General features: G+C 43.6%; 1 protein-coding gene across 2 annotated transcripts in view; it reads right to left on the minus strand.

The window, feature by feature from the left end:
* DYM (dymeclin) overlaps positions 1-23,062 on the minus strand; it is a 1,124,226-nt gene that overhangs the window by 794,473 nt on the left and 306,691 nt on the right. The gene's annotated exons all lie outside the window — the stretch shown is intronic.

Here is a 23,062-nt window from a genome sequence, read left to right on the forward strand (position 1 = left end):
TACCCTTTCTAACCAGTAACGCTACCTTTCCCTGAATACTGGAAACACTTTACAGGGAAGAGGCGTGGTACAGTGGCCAGGGCGGCTGACTCCGGAACCAGTGTCTCACGGTCCAAACCCCGGCACCATCGGCAGATCAGCCCAGCACCATGTGACTCTGGGCAACAGCTCGCTTAATCTTTCAGTCAGCCTCCAGCTCCTTGACACCCTCGGGTAATTGTTTGCGCTTTACAAATACTGGACATTTACATTTACTGATAATTCCTGAACCCTAAAAATCACTTACTACCCCTAACGGTATCTTTCCCTGAACTTAAAAACCCTTCTCTACCTCTTAATGCTACCCAATCCCTGAACCAAAAAAACCCATAACTACTGCTTAATGCAACCCTTCCATGAACTCTAAAAACAATTTTACTCCTTAACAGTACCCTTTGATGAATCCTCCAAAACCTTTACAACCCCTTACTGCTACCCTTCCTGAATAACTTTACAATTCTACAAACCCATACTACCCTTTAACACTACCCATGGCTGAACATCAAGACCCTTACTCTCCCTTAATGTGACCCTTCCCAGGGCCCCTAAAAGCCTCTTATAGCTCTTTAATGCTACCAATCCCTGAATCCCAAAAATCTTTAATACTAATTAATGTTACCCTTCCTTCAACCCTAGAAACTTGTGATTACCCCCTAACACTACCGTTCCCAGAACCTTAAAACCTTTTACTACCCCTTAACACTACTTTTCGCTGAGCCCTAAAAAACCCTTACTATCTCTTATTGTTACCCTCCCCTGAGCTCTACAAACCCCAAAAAGCCACGCTTCACAGAACCCTACAGACCCATACTATCCATTAATGCTATCCATCCCTGAAGGTAAAAACTGAACTAATCCATAACAGTTCATTCCTTGAGCTCTAAAAAACCATTACTACACTTTAACAGTACTCATCCCTAAAAAACCTTACTACCCCGTAATGCTATCCTTCTCTGAACCCTAAAATGACTTACTATCGTTTCATGCTACCCTTCCATGAACCCTAGAAGCCCCTTACTAACTATTAATGCTATCCTTTCCTGAACCCGTCAAACTCCTTACTAAACTCTACCGCTCACTCAGGGACTCTGCCTGCTGAAAGCATGAGAAGGCTATGGGTGACATACTAGGAATAATTGGGAATCAAATTACCGATTCCCCTGGTAAATCATCCTTTATAAGGCAACCCTCAGGGTCCCACTTGCGATCCTTGTTATTTCTTTTGTGATCTCACTCCCCACAGTTATCAACGGCCCCAGTATATGGATCTCTGGGGAGGGGTTACCAGGTAACAAAAGGGACATCGTTATAAGGCCCTTAGTGACGATGAGCAGCATGAAAAAAGTCTGAACATTTTTTGGCATCACTTCAAGAGTAAATTCTGGTCACACCAGACATCTCCACTATGCCCAACTGGTCCTGGCCACCATCCCAGAGACCTGCAAGACCACAGCTGGAGGACGATCCTTCTCCTGCCTCACTGCAAAGACCTGGAACTACCTGCCTCTTCAACTCGGGCAATCACCAGCACTGCCCCAATTCAGTAAGGACCTCAAGACCTGGCTCTTCGACTGAACCGCTAATACGCCGCCCCCATCCTCCTCAGCGCCCTGAGACCCTCACAGGTGAATAGTTGTGCTTTATATGATCACTGAATGTTTATGTACAGTGGAGCTGTGCTGCGTTGCCATTTGTGAGACATAAGCACCACCCCAATAATCGACTAATTTACCGGACGGCTACTGTTTTGCTGCAATAGGGCAATTTGGTAAAACTTTTACCAAAACCAGTTACTGCAAATTTAGAGATACATGTGCAAGCACTGTTTCTCTTTTTTACCCCCGTAATAATGGATTCAAATTTGCACTTTTTTTTCTTGTGCTCTGGCACTAGTAGGTACAGAACACAGCACTTTTCTACCCATGCAAAAATAGCGAATTCACAGCAAACCATTTCCACACATTTCACTGTTTTTTTTTTTTTAACAAACTCTCATATTCTAAATTACCTCCACAATAGTATGTCCCTGAATGACAAAATACACCAAATATTAGTACATAACTATTCTAAACTAGGGACATATTTTGAGCAATTCTTTAAAATATGAAAAATAGCGTCCTGAAAACCACTATCCCACGCATTTCACTGGATGGTTGTTTAGGTCTTGCATGGCAGCGCAGCTGTCTGGAAGACATATTTTTATCAATTCCTTAAAATATGCATTGTGTGGGTTGTATGAAAACTGAGGTTTCTATGTGGTCACCCCGAATTTTTAATCTATGGCTGGACCCTATAGTTTTGCTGGCTTTTGAACTTTTAATATTACTAGCTCCAAAATCTAATATGATTTGTAAAGTGTATTTATATAGCGCTGATTTCCCCTGTAGAGGCGTTGTAGCGCTTTGCAGTGACTACCACTCTACTCCGGAACCCAAAATTAGAGTTAGTTTGCAGATGAATAATATGTGCTTTCCTTTTCCTTGTGGATTAGTTATGGTAAGTTTGTGCTCTTGAGTTCTTGTGTGTTTAGTAGCCTTTTGAGTAGGTACAGGATGATGGGAATGGACTAGAAAAGGGGAAGTAGAAAGTTGTTATTGGCAGTAGTGGACACGTGCGCCTGATAGTTGGGTGAATTGGCAAAAAAGGAGGGGAAAGGTTGAAAAGGGTGGTGGGAGTTCATAGTAGTAAGAAATGTTGGGATGGGTTCTCTTTCTGGCAGCGGTGCCAGCCTGCTGTTACTCCGCGCGGCAGGTCAGCGCGGAGTAGGCCCAAACAAGGCTATTCCAGTCTATAACTTTCCACTCCTTCCCAGCACTAAAACCAATTGTATGTCACTCCTCTTCTCTACTTACCTAGGGCTGCTGCACGCCTAGTAGGTCTAGGCAGCCCTTGGCTTGCTCTGCTATATGTAACGTAATGTTGGGGGACAGGAACAGCGAGGTACTGATGGGCGACTTTCATGCAAACAAAACATGGTGACAGAACAAAACATTTTTTATGCAAAGAGAAGTCCAAAGCAAAATAAACTCCACAGGTTACCTAACAGACACAGAAATTATCATTTACAACAGAACAATAACGACCTCCGGAAAAAAAGAATTTCCTGCAGGTTAATGGGTTGACAAGTTGTTTACCTTAGTGCCTTATCGGAGGCATCATTAATGTCCAGGAAACGGCCTGTCCAGCAAACACCGAGAGCTTTCTGAAAAGTGCTGCATGCACGTCTGGACAGGTCATTAGGATGTGAACCACAAATACCCTCTATAATCCACGCTGAAGGCTCAAAAAATGCCTTCACAAATGCACCAATGAAGCAGTTTCTCCAGAGTCACAAATGCACCAATGAAGATGTTTTTCTAGAGTCACAAATGCACCGATGAAGCAGTTTCTCCAGAGTCACAAATGCACCAATGAAGCTGTTTTTCCAGAGTCAAATGCACCGATGAAGCTATTTCTCCAGAGTCACAACTGAACCGATGAATCCATTTCCCAAGAGTCACAAATGTACCGATGAAGCCATTTCTTCAGTCCCAAATGCACCGATGAAGCCATTTCTTCAGTCACAAATGCACCGATGGAGCGGTTTCTCCAGAGTCACAAATGCACTGATAAAGCAGTTTCTGAGTCACAAATGCACCGATGAAGGGGTTTCTGAGTCACAAATGCACCAATGAAGTCGTTTCTGAGTCACAAATGCACAAATGAAGCTGTTTCTGAGTCACAAATGCACCGATGAAGCTATTTCTCCAGAGTCACAAATGCACCGATGAAGCGGTTTCTCCAGTCACAAATGCACCGATTAAGCTATTTCTGAGTCACAAATGCACCGATGAAGCAGTTTGAGTCACAAATGCACCGATGAAGCTGATTCTCCAGAGTCACAAATGCACTGATGAAGCCATTTCTGAGTCACAAATGCACCGATGAAGCCGTTTCTGAGTCACAAATGCACAAATGAAGCAGTTTCTGAGTCACAAATGCATCGATTAAGCTATTTCTCCAGAGTCACAAATGCACCGCTTAGGCTGTTTCTCCTAAGTCACAAATGCACTGATAAAGTCGTTTCTCCAGAGTCTCAAATGCACCGATAAAGTTGCTTCTCCAGAGTCACAAATACATCAATGAATCTGTTTCTCCAGTCACAAATGCACCGATGAAGCTGTTTCTCAAGTCACAAATACATCGATAAAGCCGTTTCTCCAGTCACAAATGCACCGATGAGGTCGTTTCTCCAGAGTCACAAATGCACAGATAAAGCTGTTTCTCCAGAGTCACAAATGCACCGATGAAGCTGTTTCTCTAGTCACAAATGCACCGATTAAGCCGTTTCTCCAGGCACAAATGCACCTATGAAGCGGTTTCTCCAGTCACAAATGCACCGATGAAGCCATTTCTCCAGTCACAAATGCACCGATGAAGCCATTTCTCCAGAGTCACAAATGTACAGCTAAGGCCGTTTCTCCAGAGTCACAAATGCACCGATGAAGCTGTTTTTCCAGAGTCACTAATGCACCGATGAAGCGGTTTCTCCAGAGTCACAAATGCACAGATGAAGCAGTTTCTGAGTCACAAATGCACCGATGAAGCTGATTCTCCAGAGTCACAAATGCACAAATGAAGCAGTTTCTGAGTCACAAATGCACCGATTAAGCTATTTCTCCAGAATCACAAATGCACCGCTAGGCTGTTTCTCCAGAGTCACAAATGCACTGATAAAGCTATTTCTCCAGAGTCTCAAATGCACCGATTAAGTGGTTTCTCCAGAGTCACAAATGCACCAATGAATCTGTTTCTCCAGTCACAAATGCACCGATGAGGCCGTTTCTCCAGAGTCACAAATGCACAGATAAAGCCGTTTCTCTAGTCACAAATGCACCGATTAGGCCGTTTCTCAAGGCACAAATGCACCTATGAAGCGGTTTCTCCAGTCACAAATGCACCGATGAAGCCATTTCTCCAGAGTCACAAATGCACCGATGAAGCCATTTCTCCAGAGTCACAAATGCACAGCTAAGGCCATTTCTCCAGAGTCACAAATGCACCGATGAAGCTTTTTATCCAGGGTCACAAATGCACCGATGAAGCTGTTTCCCCAGAGTCACAAATGCACCGATGAAGCTGCTTCTGAGTCACAAATGCACAGATGAAGCAGTTTATCCAGAGCCAGAAATGAAGCGGTTTCTCCAGAGTCACAAATGCACCGAAGACGCCGTTTCTCCAGAATCATAAATGCACCGATTAAGCTGTTTTTCCAGTAACCCTTCACGAGAAGGATATTATGTAGTATTTGATAATATGAGAATAATTTCAGTGGGAAAGAAGTGAGGAGAACAGCTTACTGCTAATTAGGACACACACTGAAGGATTAGACACACAAAACGTAATATCCATTAATATAATAAAAATCAGCTATACTCATCTGTACTTTTTTAGAGACACAATCAGACAGCGACAGACAGAGCATTACAGGCAGCTAGCTTGCAACGACACTGTGGAGCCAAAAGCTCCACAGTGCAACAGATGAAAGGAGTACCCAAACAGAAAATACTATTTTGTCTGAGGTTCCGGAATATCTTGAACCGGATCTGCACCCAGGGGTTTCCAGGGTTAGTCCTGATCCACGCCGGTACAGCTACAAAAGCTACACTTCTAAATGATGAATCCAAATAGTATTAATTCCCATAGTCAGTGAATATCTTGAAAATCAGTCATGGATCTAGCCCTCCTCGGCATACAGAGGATGCCTACAGACCTGAGGCGGGGACTGCCTCAAGTAATGTTAACGCCAAAGTAGCTTCTGTGTGACTCCTTAGGTCTGGTGTCAGACAAGACCTTTTGATGTCACTAAAATTATATATATACACACAATATTCTGATTTAAAGAGCCTTTCAGCCAGCCCTCTTCATCTCTTGGTTTGTTATTGTGTTATTCACATTTTTCTTCTGCCCACTACAGCCTTTGGGGATGAGTCCGCCCACTTCAGCCACTGGGTAACTTCACCATGAGTGATGGCATTCTGCCCTCTCACAAGTAACATAAAGACACAAAGTAGTTCCCTTAAGTACCAGGAACTACTATGGCAATGTGTGCTTTTTGAGACAAAAAAATATTTTTGCGTTTATCCAATTTAAACAAGCATTTACAATGCAATGGTCTCGGCAATATTATAGGTAGAGCTATTGGTATTGCTCATTATTTTTTTATCATTTTTGTATCCCTAAATAAATGGCATTGTCATTAGCTTTTTTTTGCATATGTGATACCTATTGCATTAGCAGAGAGAGAGTGAGGTAGTGAGATAGAGAGAGGTATTGAAATAGAGAGTGAGGTAGTGAGAGAGAGTGAGGTAGATAGAGAGTGAGGGACAGGCAAAGCGGTCCATGCAGGAACGAAGAAGCATCTGTGGAGCCAGGACAGGGAAAAAGTGGTATCTGTGAAGACAGGGTAGGGAAAGGGGCATTTGTGGAGCTAGGGTAGGGAAAGGGGCATTTGTGGAGCTAAGGGGCATCTGTGGAGTCAGGGTATGGAAAGGGGCATCAGTGGAAGCAGGAACAGGGGCTCTGGGGGGCTAGGGTTGGGAAAGGGGCATCTGAAGAGCCAGGGTAGGGAAAGGGGGATTTGTGGAGCTAAGGGGCATCTGTGGAGGCAGGGTATGGAAAGGGGCATCTGTTAACCAGGAAAGGGCCCTCTGTGGAGTCAGGGTAGGGAAAGGGGCATCTGTGGAGCCAGGATAGGGTATTTGTGGAGCCAGGGTAGGGAAAGGGGCCTCTGTGCAGTCAGTTCTCTGTTGGACCGGTCAGAGGGATGCATTCTGGGAAATGTAGTCTTGGGTTGCTTCCACTAAAACAAGTGGCGCAGCAGGCACATTATTAAGGATGCTTGATACCAGAAAAGCACTGTCTGAAAACAAGGTCTACAGTGCCAAAATGCAGCGAGCATTGTGCACCACCCTTAACCTTTTTTTATTTTCGAAATGACAACAGCAGTTGTTGCAAATTATATCTAAAGGTTTTCCACAGAGCTGCTAGGGTGACTAGTTATTTATGTGCAAGGAACGCTTGTGTGGTGCTGGTTAAACACTTTAGATTTTCGCGGATGGTAAATAAATTTTAAAAATAAAGAAAAAAATACAACCGGTTGCAGTCTCCCCTCATTTTATAAGTCAGGAGTGCCCAGTGTTGGTTCAGGCTGAAGACATATTTAAACGAGATGCAGTGGTAAATAATACAAACTAAACACGACTCATTTATTTAATTTTGTATCTACCTGAACATGGGCCATAGATTTAGCTCTCTTGGACATGCGTTGGACCTGTAATGGGTGTTCTGTGGCTGAACGCCCCTGCTGCCTCCGGATCTGTGGAGGACGGGATGTATTGGGTTACCTGCTGGACTAGCCTGTGCGTGCGTTGCCACCCAGCCTGACTGCATCAACGAAGCCAAGATTTGGATGTTGGCGGCCGGGCTAAAGACTGCAGCTAGCAATAGCGATGCTATGAGAAGCAGGGGAGTGGGGGGTCCAGCAGCCCCGGCGATCCCAAGCCAAATGCAGGGAAACGTCGATGGCACCAGCCCTGCAATGTATTTCAGAAGTGCTTTGTGACTGTTTATTTCTATCGGGTTTCATGCATTCCTGACAGTGCCGCCTAGACGGTAGGCATAGCGTGCACCAGACCCCAGGAGGTTGTATCAGATTTTCTCACTCGGATTAATAGCATCTTGCTTTTCCCGTTTCAAAATATTACTAATTTCGCTCAATTGTTCTCGTTTGAAAACAACCATATAGTCACCACGAAAAAATACCTTGCGCAATATAAAAATATATATAGCTATATATATATATATATAGCTATATATATATATATATATATATATATATATATATATATATATATAAAAGACCCGTTTATCAAGCATAAAATCACCCCCACGCTACTACCACCCTTCCTAATAAACAACGAACTCGCCCATGATGCCGCGCCTGCTGCTTTTAAAGCCAAACCCCCTCCCCACAATCCTTCCGTGCAGGTCATGACGTTGATGTGTGCACAGCCAATAGTAGAGAAGAAGTAAAATTAAAACTGACCGCCTTTCACAAAGCTAACTGGCATTCATTATGCAAATTAGGCACACAAAAAATTCTTCGCCGGCGTTTTTACGCTTTTCTGTCTTTTGTTTTTGCTGTGCAAGTTTTACTTGGCAGTAGATAGTCTGTTTGAATGTGTTGTTGCTCGTGCCTTTGGTTAACAGGGCACCTAGAAGTCGGTAATATAGCCTCGCCGTTTCTGGGCAGTCTTAATTCGCCTTTTCGTAGTATTCCCTTCTAAAAGGACGCTGGGGGGCCAGGAAAACAAAACTTAAAGAGTGCCGTACTTTGCTCTTTCCTTACCAGTTGCAGCCACTTAGAACCTGCTATCTAGCTTTGCTCTTGCGAAGCAGAGCTCGTAAACGTGTGTTTTGCTAAGGGTTCAGTCTGTCTACGTGAATGGTAAAGTGTCTCGCGCTCGTTGCGTGGGGTCGGGTAGGGTAGAAGGGAAGCTGGAAATGGCAACATTTTGCTGGACTGCCAGTTTCCCCCGATTGCTCAGAGCGCTGCCTTTAGTAATCGGGAAGACGATTTACCAACATATTCTAGATAGAGGGTTGGGGTAATCTTTGCCACGGAACCTACAGGCACTGTAGACGAGCAGTTCAAGTGTTACCAGGGTTAGTTAATCCGATTCATTTTTTTGTGTTACCTATGTGCAGCGCTTAGAAGCGCTGTGTTAAAAGAATATTTTCATTTAAATCCTGTGCTTTCAAACTGGAAATGCGTCTTTATTTGCCTGAGAGCATCTCTGGCCAGCCTCGACTGGCCTTTCTGAACCTATTTAACAATCTTGCACTTGTACGTTTATTTATATATATTTTTAAATGCCTGCATTAGCACCATCAGCCTGCATGGCATACATAGCTGCCAACTGTCCCGTTTTTGCCAGGATAGTCCAGGCAAGTTGGAGGCTGTCCTGAGTAATTCACTATCCCGGGACAGTCCCAGCAATTGAGATTTTGTCGGCGGCGGTGTGCGAATGGCATCGGATTGCGGACAGCAGCCTCTGATCTGCGCAGATGGCTTACCTTACTCGTGCACAACAGCAAGAAGATCCTCACGGCCAGACGAGACGATACCTGAAAAATGGCGGATGGAAGCTCCAAAACTTTTTCGGATTCGGGGGCGTGTTCCTGCTGTTCTAAAGAGGGCGTGGCTAAAAAGTGGAAAGAACAGCAAAAAACACGCCCCCGAATCTGAAAAAGACGGAGCCTATTTGGAGGGACGGCTCTCTCCTCCAATGGCTGGCCTCCGTTTAGGAAGCCAGCCAATGGAGGAGAGGCAAAAAGAGAGGCGGGCTAAGAAGCCACTCCAGGAAACATTAAATCTCGACTTCCGGTTCTGCCTTCGGCAGACCGGTAGTCCTCGACCTAAAAAAACATTTATGCAGGTCCGGCAGCTTTCCCAACAATAAAGTTTTCAAAACACCATGACACTAAAACCTGCATTCAGAAAGCCAAAAGTTTGGCGACCGCCACCAGGGGTACTGGCTTTGGCAATACTGGTTTTAAAATGGTGCAATATGGCGAGGTTTTAAATGATAAACCATTTTTGATCATTCGTTTCAAAACTATTAGCATTATTCTACCCTTACGAATATCTGGTAAATTAGTAAGACACGCTGCAGTTTTGAGTCCACTGAGCCAGGAAAATCTGGCTTTGCGGGTGCTCTCTCCTGATTCCGGAAAATTTGACCAAATCAGGTATCTTAGAGTAACACTGGTGAACAAGGCAGTCATACCATTTAGGAGACAGCACTAAAAGCTTTTAGGATGACTTTAATGCATTTCATGGAGAGTGCCAACCTTTCAGGGTTGTCCGAACTGTAATGTGACACCGTCAATTTTCTCTGAATAGCTGTCATACTTGAATCAGACAGCACCGACAACTCTGAGAAGGTTAATATATTTTTCATGGAAAATTTGCGACTACTCAGCAGTACTCTACTGTATTTATTCAGAATGTGTTCATGTCTCGCACCATGACTGAAGGCCAGAGGATCCTTCACTGTCCTCAAGTCATGATGTGTGTTTGTTTACTGGTAGGTTGGTAAGAAAGAGCAACTAGCTACGTTTGCTGCTGAAGATTGTGTATGATCTACACACAGACATTCAAATTCAGGCAAAGCCAACTTAGACTTTCATGCTTTTGAGGCTGATAAAATGAGAAGCAAATTTGAATGGGTAGTAATCACTGTATATAACAAGCATTGATTGGCAAGCCAATAGTCCTACCTTTCAAAGATTATAGCCGATCTCTTGGCTTGGCCATTGGTTTTCTGATGTTGCGGATACAGACCAGCATTGACAAAAAAAAGCCACAATGTCCGCCTCAGCCTGTAGATGTTGGGGCATAAACGCATTGCCATACATGCATGTGCATAAGTAATGGTACTGGAGCAGGCGTTTCAGCTTTTTTAATTTACAGTTTCAAGATGGTTGATACCCATCTTGGAGAGGTAAATCAAAAAACAGCAGCAAATATGCAAATTCGCATAATGAAGAAGCAACACAGTAGCAAATTGCTTCTTCCTGGCACTTTCAAATAGTAAAGAAACAAAAAAAAGATGCGAGCTAGAATGAAGAAGGGATCAAGCAACTTCCGCTCAGTGGCAGGGAGCAAGGGAATAACATTGCCAAACAGGGGAAGCAATGAAGAAGCTTGAGAATGACTGTTGTTTTTTTTTTTTTTAAAGTAATAAAAACCTGAGCAGGGAGAGGTGGACATGCTGCTGGTAAGGGCAGGGATGCAAGCGTGGGGGGGAGGAAGGGGTAGCACAAACAGCATGAAAACTTATGCCCTGCCCTGTAGTCCTGAAAAAAGTGGTTCCCTGAAGTGAGTTGTGAAAGGATACAAGTTAACCAATCTATAGGATGGTAAAGAGGCTATGCTCCAGGGGAGGGCCAGATACAAAAAGAGGAAGGAAGGCCACTGAATCAGAAGCAAACAAATGAAATTGAAGAGAAATCTGATTATTAACCAAGTGACCAGACCCAAAGGCCACTATAAGATTGGTATTGTATACAATACGTCTTTGACAACAGAAAGCTAAAAGATTAGTGTACCACTGTCCCTTTTAGGGTCACTGTCCCCATGTCAGTGGTAGTGTTCCAGTGTCTCCCTCCTAACAGTGCTTATACCAACATAGGACCACTTTAAACAGGGGGAACGGGGAAATAGGAGATGCTAGAGGGACGGAAGCGACTTGGTGGTCCCAAAGAGAAAAAAACAGAGGGTGAAGAATTTGCTAAGAAAGATGAAGTGAATGCAAATAGTCAAATAACATTTTTGACTAAAGATGGGTGACTCAGTTAAACAAGGGGAATTTGCAAGTGACAGTTTTCACCGGTGTAGAGTCTTGCAGCATTAGTGCAGCATTACCATCTTCAAATCTCCATCTCACTCTTATTTGGGTAGGTGGCAGTGCAGGAGACGTTTTAGTGATCATTTAGCCATGCTTAAAGGAAAAGGAAAGGTTACTTTTTGAAGGGAATATTTTATACTGCAACTCGTTCATTTTTACTTGCATGCTCTATTCTTCAAAAGTAAATGATGTTGAAGATGGGGCTCCTCCATGGCCACTTATGGAAGCCACTCAACGCACAAAGGCACCTGGAGATCAGGATAGATGAAGAGGTGGCAGACAATCCAGTGTGGCCAAGCGATCCACTGGCAAGCAATGAAGGCATAAAAGCTACACATACAGTAATTCGTTTAACAATCTGTTTGTGCGTCATTTACCACCGGCCTGTGACTAGAAGCGCCTCTGTAGCGCTACTGAGTAATAAACTGACTGAGAGAAATGGTGTCTTTAAGGCCTGTCTCTTCAGAAAGGGTGTGGGATGTACTGGATGAAGACTAAAGTAGTGCAGTGGCTGCACTTCATTCCACCAGTCCACCCATCGCATGCTGTTTCTGTCAGTGTGACGGCCCCCAAGTTCAACAAATATGCCCAGATGTGGGTTCTGTAAATCATTGTGCTATAGGATTCAAGCTGCATCTTACTGATAAGGCTCCAGAAGGCTTACAATGGTCTTAGATGTTTTATATTCCTGATCCAACAGGGCGTGGTCTGTCGTTTCAGACTGGGCTGTTCCTCTTGGGACAGGCTAATTTGCATACGGTTGTTCGCTTTCTGTAGTGGCACAGTAAGTACAAGCTGTGACTGACTTTAGTGCAATAATTTCGCAAATCACTTCTTTATTTTAATTAATGTAATAGCAAAAGTGCAACAGGGATGTCCACATGTGGGTCCTGCACTTCAATGTGCCACAGGCTTCAAGCTGCACCTCCCTGATGATATCCAACTGCGTTGAAACTGGCCTTGGGTGGAATGAGTTCTGATCCCGAGGGGATGGTTCAGGCTGGATTGTGCCAAATGAGGCGGGACCAGCTCTGCTTTCACACAGCTACTTCCTGTCTGGAGTGGTACAGTACTGTAAGGAAAAAGGCTGGACTGGAATGAGGCACAAGCAATCACTAGTTGCCGAGACTAAGTCAAGAATTCCACCCATCACTTGTTTGTTTCTTTCTGTTTTAAGTGTATCAGGTATGCCCATATGTAGGTCTCATAGTCCACTGTTCCATAAGACTGAGGATGTTCCTCACTGATGAGGCTCAATAAGGGTGAATGTGGTTTGTAGTTGCTTGTATTTCTGTTCAGGGGGAACATGGCCTGTGGTTCTAGCTGGACTTGAAGGTTGATCTGCATGTGGTGGCTTCCTGTCTGTAGAGGAAGAATAAGCAAACAAGCATTGGCATAGCCAATAGGTCTCGCCTTTGGGACCTTATAAGTATTTAGTTATGCAGCAGGTCTCAAACGTGAGTCCTATTGGCTATGCCAATGCTTGTTTTGGTAGGCATGGGGAGATTAAGCAATTTGCCCAGAATCACAGCACTGGATGTGGAGTCAACCCAGGGCTCGAACCTTGGTTTCCTAGCGCAAAGGTCGGTGTTGTAATCTGATGTAATGGAATTCGGCAGTTTAGCTGTGAGACCACATCCTCTCCCCAGTTGGGTGTACGATCAGCTACAAGTTATTGTGCTTACTTTGTAAAGTGCTCAGACTCCATGGAGGTGCCCAGTGTGAAGAGGGGGTATTCAGGCACCACAAGTGTGCACGGGGTGCAAAAAGAGTGTTCATACAATGTTGGGGTGTTTTTGACGCAGCAGGGGTGCCCTTGGCGCATTTGCGTGGTTGGGTTGTATGGGGGGTGCACTGTGTAAAGATAGTCGTTACTCTCATGAAGTAAATCCAAGTTCAAGTTTAATAGCTCCAAGTTGAGTTTAAACAGCATCCCCAGCAGGCACAGTCCAACTTCTGATTCCCCAACATTCCAGATCCCACATATGTCACTGATGACTGACCTGCATTCTAAAACATCATCATCATCAAATCCTTACATATCTTTCCCCCTTAACAATACAAACAATAAATTATTACAAAACATCAAATATTCTACTAGATCTAAACTTTACATTCCATATTCTACTAGGCCTAAACTTAATATCTAATATCCTATCAGTTCTAAATTTATATTCAATATTCTACTAGGTCTAGACTTTACACACATCACACATACTTCTTGTGGTCCCATTTTCCAAAATTACCACATTGCGTTTGACTTCCCTTACTTTACAAGGATCAGAGTACTTGCTCTGACCCTTGTGAACAAACCTTCTTAACTTAACAACTACCAAATCTCCTGGTTTAACGGAACAACGTTTCACACTGTTCCTTCTGTTATAATATTCCATGTTTTTCACTTGTGATCTTAACACATTCCTTAAAATTTCCGCTCTGTCAACTCTCACACTGCTTGCCTTTTTCAACCATACTGGACATTCTTTCACTCCAGGATTCCTCCCTTTCAAAGAAACAAAAGGAGAAACCCCCGTTGTTGAGTGAGGACTAGTCCTATGAGTCCATATCATTCTTCTCAATTCCCTCTTCCACGGAAGATGATTAGCAAGAGACAACTGAATGTTACTCATCACCAAGCGGTTTACTCTCTCTACAACCCCATTAGCTTGAGGTCTGAAAAGTGCCACCTTATCATGTTGCACTCCCATACCCGATAGATACTCCTTCATTTCCCTAGATATAAATTGCGCTCCATTATCCGATACAATTCTCCTTGGCACTCCCTCTTCAACAAAAACATCTTCTAAGAATTCAATAATATGTGAACTCTTTACTTCTCCCACATCTTTGAAAACGAACCACTTGCTGTGAATATCTACCAGGATGATAATGAATTTGCTCCTTGAACCCAACTTTACTATAGGTCCCAAAATATCTATGGCCAATTCCTCCCAAGGTTTCTCCGGAAAATTTACTATCTCCAACGGAGGTTCCTTGACTTGTTTCGATTTATCACTATTAGCACAGATCGAACAATGTTTTACTTTTTCCTCCACATCCCGATCCATACCGGGCCACCAATATGATTGTCTTATCTTCCTCTTAATAATTCCACGTCCTAAATGACCCTCATGGACGATATTAAGAATCCTACTCCTGATGCCCATAGGAGGTATTAATTGATTCCTTCTCATTAATTTCCCATCAACTATACTTAATTCCTCCCTAATTCTGTAATATTCCTTTAACACAGAATTCACTTCATCTTCATTGTTCCACCCATGCACAACCTTTTCCTCAACGACATCCATTCCCTTATCCACACTCCTAGCTGCCATCCACTCCTCCGGCATTACAGCCAACTCTCCAATAGATATTTCCTCAATTTCAGTATCTCCACCATCTTCAGGGGCCCTTGATAAGAAATCGGCAACCACATTGTTCACTCCTTTCACAAACTCTATTTCAAAATTGTAGTCCATTACTGACAGCAACCATCTTGATATACGTGGTGTTACATTCCCTTCCAGTCCTCTCCCTCCTTTAAAAATATACGTCAATGGCTTGTGATCTGTCCTCAACCTGAAAGGAATACCCCAGACATAAAACTTGAACCTGTTGATCCCCCAACAACAAGCCAGAGCCTCCCTTTCAATCACTGAATAATTACACTCTGCTCCTTGCAACCTCCTAGAAGCAAATCCAATTATGTTCTCAACCCCTTCCTTAATTTGTGATAGTACTGCTCCAACCCCAACCTTGCTAGCATCAGTTGTCACATACGTCCTTGCACTAACATCAAAATGTCCAAGTGTTGGAGCATGACTAATACACTCTTTTATACTAATGAACGCTTGTTCACACTCATTAGACCAAACATACTCAACTCCTTTCTTCAACAACTTCCTTAATGGTTCTACAATTTCTGTGAAACCCTTTACAAATTTAGCACAGTATTCTGCTAGTCCCAAAAACGACTTCAATTCATCTTTGGTAGATGGTCTCCCTGCCTTTTCAATAGCACTGACAATACTCCTCTTTGGAGTTATTCCTTCACTGTTTATAGTATGTCCAAGATAGTGCACTTCTTTTTTCCTAATCTGACATTTTTCTTTCTTTATTGTCATCCCATGTTTGCGTAGCCTCGACATTACTTCTTCAAACAATACATCGTGCTCAGAATTATTTTTACCAATGATTAATATATCATCTTGGAAACATAACACATGATTAAGATTTCCAAATATATTATCCATTATCCTCTGAAACACTGCAGAGGCCGAGGCCAATCCAAAAGGCATTCTTTTGTAACGAAAAGCCCCCAAGGGCGTTACAAAAGAAGTCAAATGCCTGGACTCCTCATGCAAATCCACTTGGTGATAAGCAGACGACATGTCCAGGACACTGAAAACCGTACCACCACCATTCATTGTCATCATTTCCGATATATTGGGCAGCGGGTGTCTATCTACCCAAATTGCTTTGTTTAGATCGCGAAGATCAATGCATAAGCGAATTTTGCCTTCCGGTTTGGGTGCCACAACAATTGGTGCCAACCACTCAGAAGCCTCGATGCGTTCAATGATTCCCTGTTCCAACAATTTGTCTAACTCCACTTTTAAGAGATCCCTCATGGCATTAGGTACATTTCTCACCTTATGCACCACAGGTTTCACTCCGCTCTTTAATATTATTTTGTGTGAAAAACCTTTCAATAGACCCAATTTTTCAGAAAATACATCTGAATATTTTTCAATGAGATCTTCATTGAACGCAACATCAATCTCCTTCACTTCCCCTTGAATTGACAACATCACAGGTTCAGGAGCATTGGGATTAATGATTATGCCCAGATCACGTTGGTGACGCCAACCCAATAAATTCGAGCCATAATCACTAATGTATACTCTCCCATATACCTTTTCTCCCTTAAAATCGATAGTTAACCATCTCATACCCAAAATCTCGATCCTTTTTCCAGCATACCCTACAGCTTTAATATCAGGTTTGGCTAACGAATTTACATCCCAAGTTAACTCAAATACCTTCTTTGATATTAAGGTGAACAGGCTTCCGGAATCTGCCAACACTCTCACCGGAACACCATCGAGGAGAACTTGACAATGAGGTTTCTCCAAATTACCAGTACTTTCTAATTTCACCCCATCAGGTCTTACACCATGTTTCTGACTGATAACGCATGTTTCTTTAAATACGTGACCATCTACCATAGAAATAACTTCTACGGTAGAGATCAATTCACCACCTTCGTCACACAAATCACCCATATGTGATTCCACTTCTTGAATTTTTTTATAATCCATTTTAGTCTTACACATTTTTGCAAGGTGTCCCCTTCTACCGCACTTTCTGCAAATTGAATTTCTTACAGCACACCTGCTACTGGACGCAATATGTCCAGGAGCACCACAACGATAACATTTTATTTCTCTCCACTCTTGGCTAGATTGTTTAACCTGCGTATCCTGTTTTACTTTTGATTCTGATCCCACTTTTGGGGTGTTCTTTTCCTTATTCTGTACCACCCCCACTTCTGCGACCAAATTTTCCTTAACTTCTTTACTGGAACCATCAATCTCTTTAAGCCATATAGCAGTATGTTCCATCCCTTTAGCAATTTTGATGGTTTCGTCTAAGCTTGGATCTTTCATCAATAACCTTTCTTTAATTCTTTTGTTATTAGTGCATCTGACTATCTGATCTCTAATCAAAGAATCAGCCAACTGCTCGAACCGACATGTTAAGGATAAACCTCTTAGAGTAGCTACATACGATGCTATATCCTCATCATGTTTTTGTGCCCTAGAAAAGAATTTATGGCGTTCCAAGACTAGATTTGTCTTAGGGGTGAATTGAATTTCAAGCATTTGCATAGACATATCATAGAGATTGTTTGGTTGTCCATCGCCCATGCCCAATGACACTTCTGGTAAGTCCTCATATATTCGTCTGCCTTCTATTCCCAAATGATGTAGGAGTATTGCTTGACGTCTGAGGGGTCCGTAGCGATCACCACCAATTGCTAAAAGATACGTCACAAAAAGTTTTTTCCACTGCTTCCAGGGTACAGGTGGGTCACCAGGAGATGATAAAAAAGGAGGAGGAGAGGCCATTGTTTGATCACCCATGATCAAGATTTTATGGCAAACGTGTTTTAAATTGTTCTTGATCCTTTGGTCACTTTGTATAAATCGATATGCGCCTTATATATTCAGTCCTGGAGGGATTTATTGGCGTTTAGGAGGCAAGAGTCAATGCAGCAGTCGTAGTAAAGTTATTTAAAATATTTGTAATTTAATAAGCAGTACAATGAATTGTCACGAAGCTGCTGGCAATCATTTAATTATGCGCGCCATAGAGGATGTGCTGACAATGCTCTGTCTATTTCAGCAGAATTCTCGCGCTAGCAATCACTCTTGTGCTGTGCTCTATGACTTCACTCGGAATGCTGGGAACGTGTTGAGCAATCTCGTGCTAGCAATCACCCTCGCGCTGTCCTCAGTGACTTCAGATGGAATGCATATCCTCTCGTGCTTGGAATACTCTCGCGCTTAAGAACATGCGCTGCCCTGATATTCCACACGGTGGCAGTCACGCGTTAACAATGCATGCGCTGACAGATATGACGAGCACGCGCTAGTCCGTTTTAGTTCGTAAACAAATAGCCACTAAGACTTGTTAAATGTCAATAAAATGCCTCAAAAATAGCATAAGGTTTCACTTGCCTCCGTTTCTTCTGAATTACCTCCGTTTTCTTTCACTTCAGTTCCGCTTGAGCTTGTTTTTCTTTCTTGCTCGTTATGAACGTTTTCCAGGGTGAGGATGCAGACACTGTTCCCTGCACAGTTGAGAGTCGATTATCGTCTTCCCTTACTTAACTCGTCGCCAATGTAAAGATAGTCGTTACTCTCATGAAGTAAATCCAAGTTCAAGTTTAATAGCTCCAAGTTGAGTTTAAACAGCATCCCCAGCAGGCACAGTCCAACTTCTGATTCCCCAACATTCCAGATCCCACATATGTCACTGATGACTGACCTGCATTCTAAAACATCATCATCATCAAATCCTTACACACTGGCTGCATCCTGTGGCGCTGAAGCAGGGGTGCTTGTGGTACAGCTGGGATGCAGAGGGTGTGGTGGGGTCACCCTGGATAAAGTGACGGGCTTTGGGGTACAGGCTGTATCAGTGTTCAATCTGAATTCGGGGTGCTCAGACGACAGTGTGGTGTTTTCCATGCAGGGGGGTGAGTGACGTGTGTCCAACCTGCCTCCGGGGGTCACAGACCACAGCAGAGAAACACAGGGTGTAGCAGGGCCGCTCAGCTGTGGTGGGGTGAAAAGGCTCTACTGAGGTGCAGAGAATACAGGGGGTGGTGGGCTGGGGGGTCTTTCGGTACAGACATGAAGGGTGTTCAGGCAGGAGGAGGGGTGTTCGCGCTGCAGTAGGCCCCAAAATGTGTCTGCGGTACACTGTGCCAAAGCCGCAGAGAAGTCTCGGGGTGCAGGCGTGGGGGTGCTCAGGATACAGCAGGGGTTCTCCGACCAGTGGCAATGGTGTTGGGGCTCTTACCTGCGAGAGGGAAAGGATATCTGGGTGCGGTAGGGGCAGGCAGCAGCTATGGAGCTCGGAGTTCAGACTGTGGCAGGACTCGGGACTCATGAACGGTTACCACAACAGAGCCGCCAGATGGTGTTGGTAAGGTGGCTGTAGGGCGGATTATCCGGCCTTCTAGGTAACAGAGGCTGGCATTGGCAGAGACTGCCTCTGGGACATCCAATGAGCTGCAGGATGGGCGAGTCTGAGGAGCGGGGACAAAAACAAGTGAAGTGGCACAAAGTCCACCAGTGGGGACTGACCAGCCGAACAAGCATCTTTAGACCGGGCTCAGGCAGAAGCATTCTGTTCGCTCGTCACAGCAGACAGTGCCCATAGGAGCCCTGTCACAAAATTATTGTTGTTGCGTGGGCTGGAGGGGGCGGGGGGTACAGATGAGATCATCCTGGGGAATAAGCGCATAACCTGAACCGCACATAAACACTTATTTAATTTACTGTGTATTACGACAACCGGCCATCACCACCCGAAGCTCCACCCCCTTGAATCCAGAGAGTAGGGTACAAGGTCCAACAAGCTTTTGCAATAGCGGTGGAAGGGGGGGTGGAAAGGCACGGACAGCGGAGTGCGGGTGGGGGGAGGGGTGTGCGAAAATCCACAGAGTGCGGGCGGGGGGAGGTGCGAAAATTTACAGACAGCGGATTGCGGTTGTAAAAATCCATGGACAACGGAGTGCGATCGCGCTTCACAGCCGGAATAACAAAAAGAAAGTGCTCACCCAGTAATTAAAGGACCCAGTATCAAGCCGCAAGTAAAGCATCCAGACCCGGTGGGCGGGGCTAAAAGCGGACAGAGCGGCAACAAGGAGGGATTAAAAAGCCTCCTTCACAATAGAAAGACTGCGTTTAGCAGAAGTTATGACGCAAGCCAATGGAAAGAAGGGGCGGGGCTTCAAGTCCCCTTCGGAATCCGTATTGATTCCAAGAGGCCCTCGCATGGCGAGAGCAGCGCATGCGAGCTGCTAACGCCAGGAGAGACCTAAAAAACACAATGTACTGAATGTGGCCACTGTTCTGCGATAAGCTGTATTAGAGAGAAACAGTTATGTTGAGCATTTAGTTATTTCTGAATGAAGGACCTTTGAGAGGAAAGAGTATATAGTAGGTTGTCTACTGGCAGTGGGTAAAATGGTCAGTCTAACTGGCAGTGGGTAGGTGTGAGTTAGCATATAGGACTTTAATGTGTTGAGAGGTGCAAGGTAATAAGATACCAACAGGGCTTTTACTTTTAAAGTAAGGCACAAACTCTGCTGTCTTTGGCAAACCTTTGTTTCTGAAGTCAAATTATGAATGGAGAAAAAACACAGGTTGACAAATATTATTGAAGGCGTTTGAACTTTATCACGTGTGGAGGCTATCACTCAGCTAAGGAAGTTGCTAAATATGCCACTTAACAATGACGTTCATCGGCATATGCTCACTCTACATAATTTATGGTGAACTGAGGGCTAATGAGTGGTTTCAAAACAAAATAACTGCATTACCTGGGAAAGGAATCATATGCGTCTAGCTGTCAGACAGCAGACCAGAAGATTAATGTGTAATCAATAGCTACTCGAGGGAAATAAGCACAAAAGTGATCAATAAGAATGTCTGTCTGATGAGATCCTGGGAACTTCACCAACAAGAACTTTAGAATGATTTCAAAGTGGGTCTCTCCACACTATCCCTGCCCACTGTTACCTTCACTATAAAGCGGGGTCAGAAAAGTGTAATGTAGAGACACACCTGGACTCTTCGGGTTACTGACCTGGGCCTTACCCCCAGGGATTTAAGTGGGCCGGCAGTTCTAAAAAGCAGGTGCTGAGACGGGTCCCTAAGGGCTCTCCATTTTTGCCCTCAGAGTGAAAACAAAAATCTTAATTCTGCAGCAGTACCATCCTTCACTGCCTTTGAGGTAACTTCCAAGAGACTCGTTACAGTTCCTTTACAGTCTCATCTTTCAAGAACGGAAGTATTTTCAGTATTATATGCAACAAACCCATAGTTGTAGCTTATGTATATTATGCAACTAACCGCCATTGACAAAGCCAATAGCCCTAGCTTGTTGTAGGTAAGCTTACTTATTGTATTATATATCTGGATTCAATCACAGAAGCAGCAAAATACCAGTCGAGCGGACTCTACGCTAAGCACAGATTATTAGTTTACTTGTGTTAAGCCACGCCCTTAACTGCATTGGCCACGCCCCTTTGAGAAACAACACCCTCCCGTTTTTTACCCCACTTAAAGCCCTGCTTACAACCTATAACCCACCCACAAACTGAGATGTGATTTCACCTCTCTGCACGAGCTAGGAAATTCTGCCATCCAAATGTTGCTCACTTTGAAAAAGACAACAGAAGCAGTGGTGAGATATGTGTCCATTGCGCACCCGTGATCTGCTGGATTGAGGTTGTGTCTCGTTAACGTGTGGTTTACCGCCACAAAAAAGGCACTCACAAGTAACTCAGTTCTAGACACTGAGCTGTTCTACACATTTTCGCTTGAGAGGGAGACACTTGTGTATAATATTTGATGTTTAAATCTGTTTATCACCATTGGAATCAATGGGGTAACCCGGTGTCCCTCAGAACCTGGGTATTGAACAAGAAAAACTACAATCGGTTCTGTCAGGGAGAACAATTGCTTAGTACATGCAAAACCGGATCTGTAAAGTAACAGTCTAATGTATTCATTCATAGACTTTGAATGGAACACACATAAGCAAAATTAATCATTATTTCAAACTGTAATATTTACTAGTTTATATATGGCTGTCACTTCTTATAAATATCAACAAAACAAGTAACATATGAACTCGTGGTTAAGGTGAGTAAAGTGATATACCTGACAATGTGATATAATACATAAGGTGTAAAAGATATACATATATATATATATATATATATATTACCTACTGGCGGTCGCCAGTAGGTAGTTATAGTTAGGACCACGTTTCCATAGGAAAACCTCAACATTCTATTTTGAATAACTTTGGCGCCGGTCGACGAATCCTCGCGAATTTCTCAAAATAGGTGGGGCGCTACGCTCCGCTCCTACCCTGAAAGTCTCGGGGGGATCCGTCAAGCGGGGGCTGAGATAAAAGGGGGGTCCCAAAACGCGTTTTTCCCATGCATTTTTCCATAGGACCTTTAGAACGAGCTACAGCCCGAACGGCTGAACAGAATTACTCAAAATTTGGCAGAGAGGTAGTCCCTAGGTCAAGGAAGTGCCTTTTGTAGGTCTGGTGTAAATCTGTTCAGTATTTCCGGAGAAAATAGCATTTAAAAGCATATATATATATATATGCGCGCAGGGTGCGCGCACCGTGCGAGCACCGTGCGAGCACCCTAACGTGCGCGAGCGTAATTCTGATTGGTGGTTACATGTTAGTCAACGTTCGAATCGGTCGAAATCAGGAAGTGTCGGCCGCCATTTTGTTTGTTTTCAGTGCGAGAGTGAAAAAGGAAGGTGGCGAACGTGAAAAGGGGGCAGGGTAGAGAGTTCCTGACCCCCTAGCCTTTGTCAGGGGGTCCCTGAAGGACCCCGAAGGCAAAAAAAAAAATTTTTTTTTTTTTAAAAATCGCGGGGGTGCGCGCACAGTGCGCGCACCCTGAAAAACACAAAAAAAAATTTTTTTTTTTGCAAAAAAAAAAAAATAATTCGCAGGGTGAAAACCAAAAAAAAAAAATAATAATAATTTTTAATACGTAGTTTATTGCAAAATAAATATATAAAAAATAATACATAAATAAATTAGCATTTAAAAAACCGTACAAATTCACTGAAAAAACCATAGGTTTCACACACGTTATAGTTAGGAATTAGCATTTAAAAAACCTTGCTAATTCACTGAAAAAACCATAGGTTTCACACATGTTATAGTTAGCTGGACATTTTACTGATAAAAAACCAATGAAATTCCCCCGTTATAGTTACTGTAGGCAACTA

This window comes from Triturus cristatus, chromosome 2_1 (genome assembly GCF_964204655.1).
Source record: "Triturus cristatus chromosome 2_1, aTriCri1.1, whole genome shotgun sequence".
Taxonomy (NCBI): domain Eukaryota; kingdom Metazoa; phylum Chordata; class Amphibia; order Caudata; family Salamandridae; genus Triturus; species Triturus cristatus.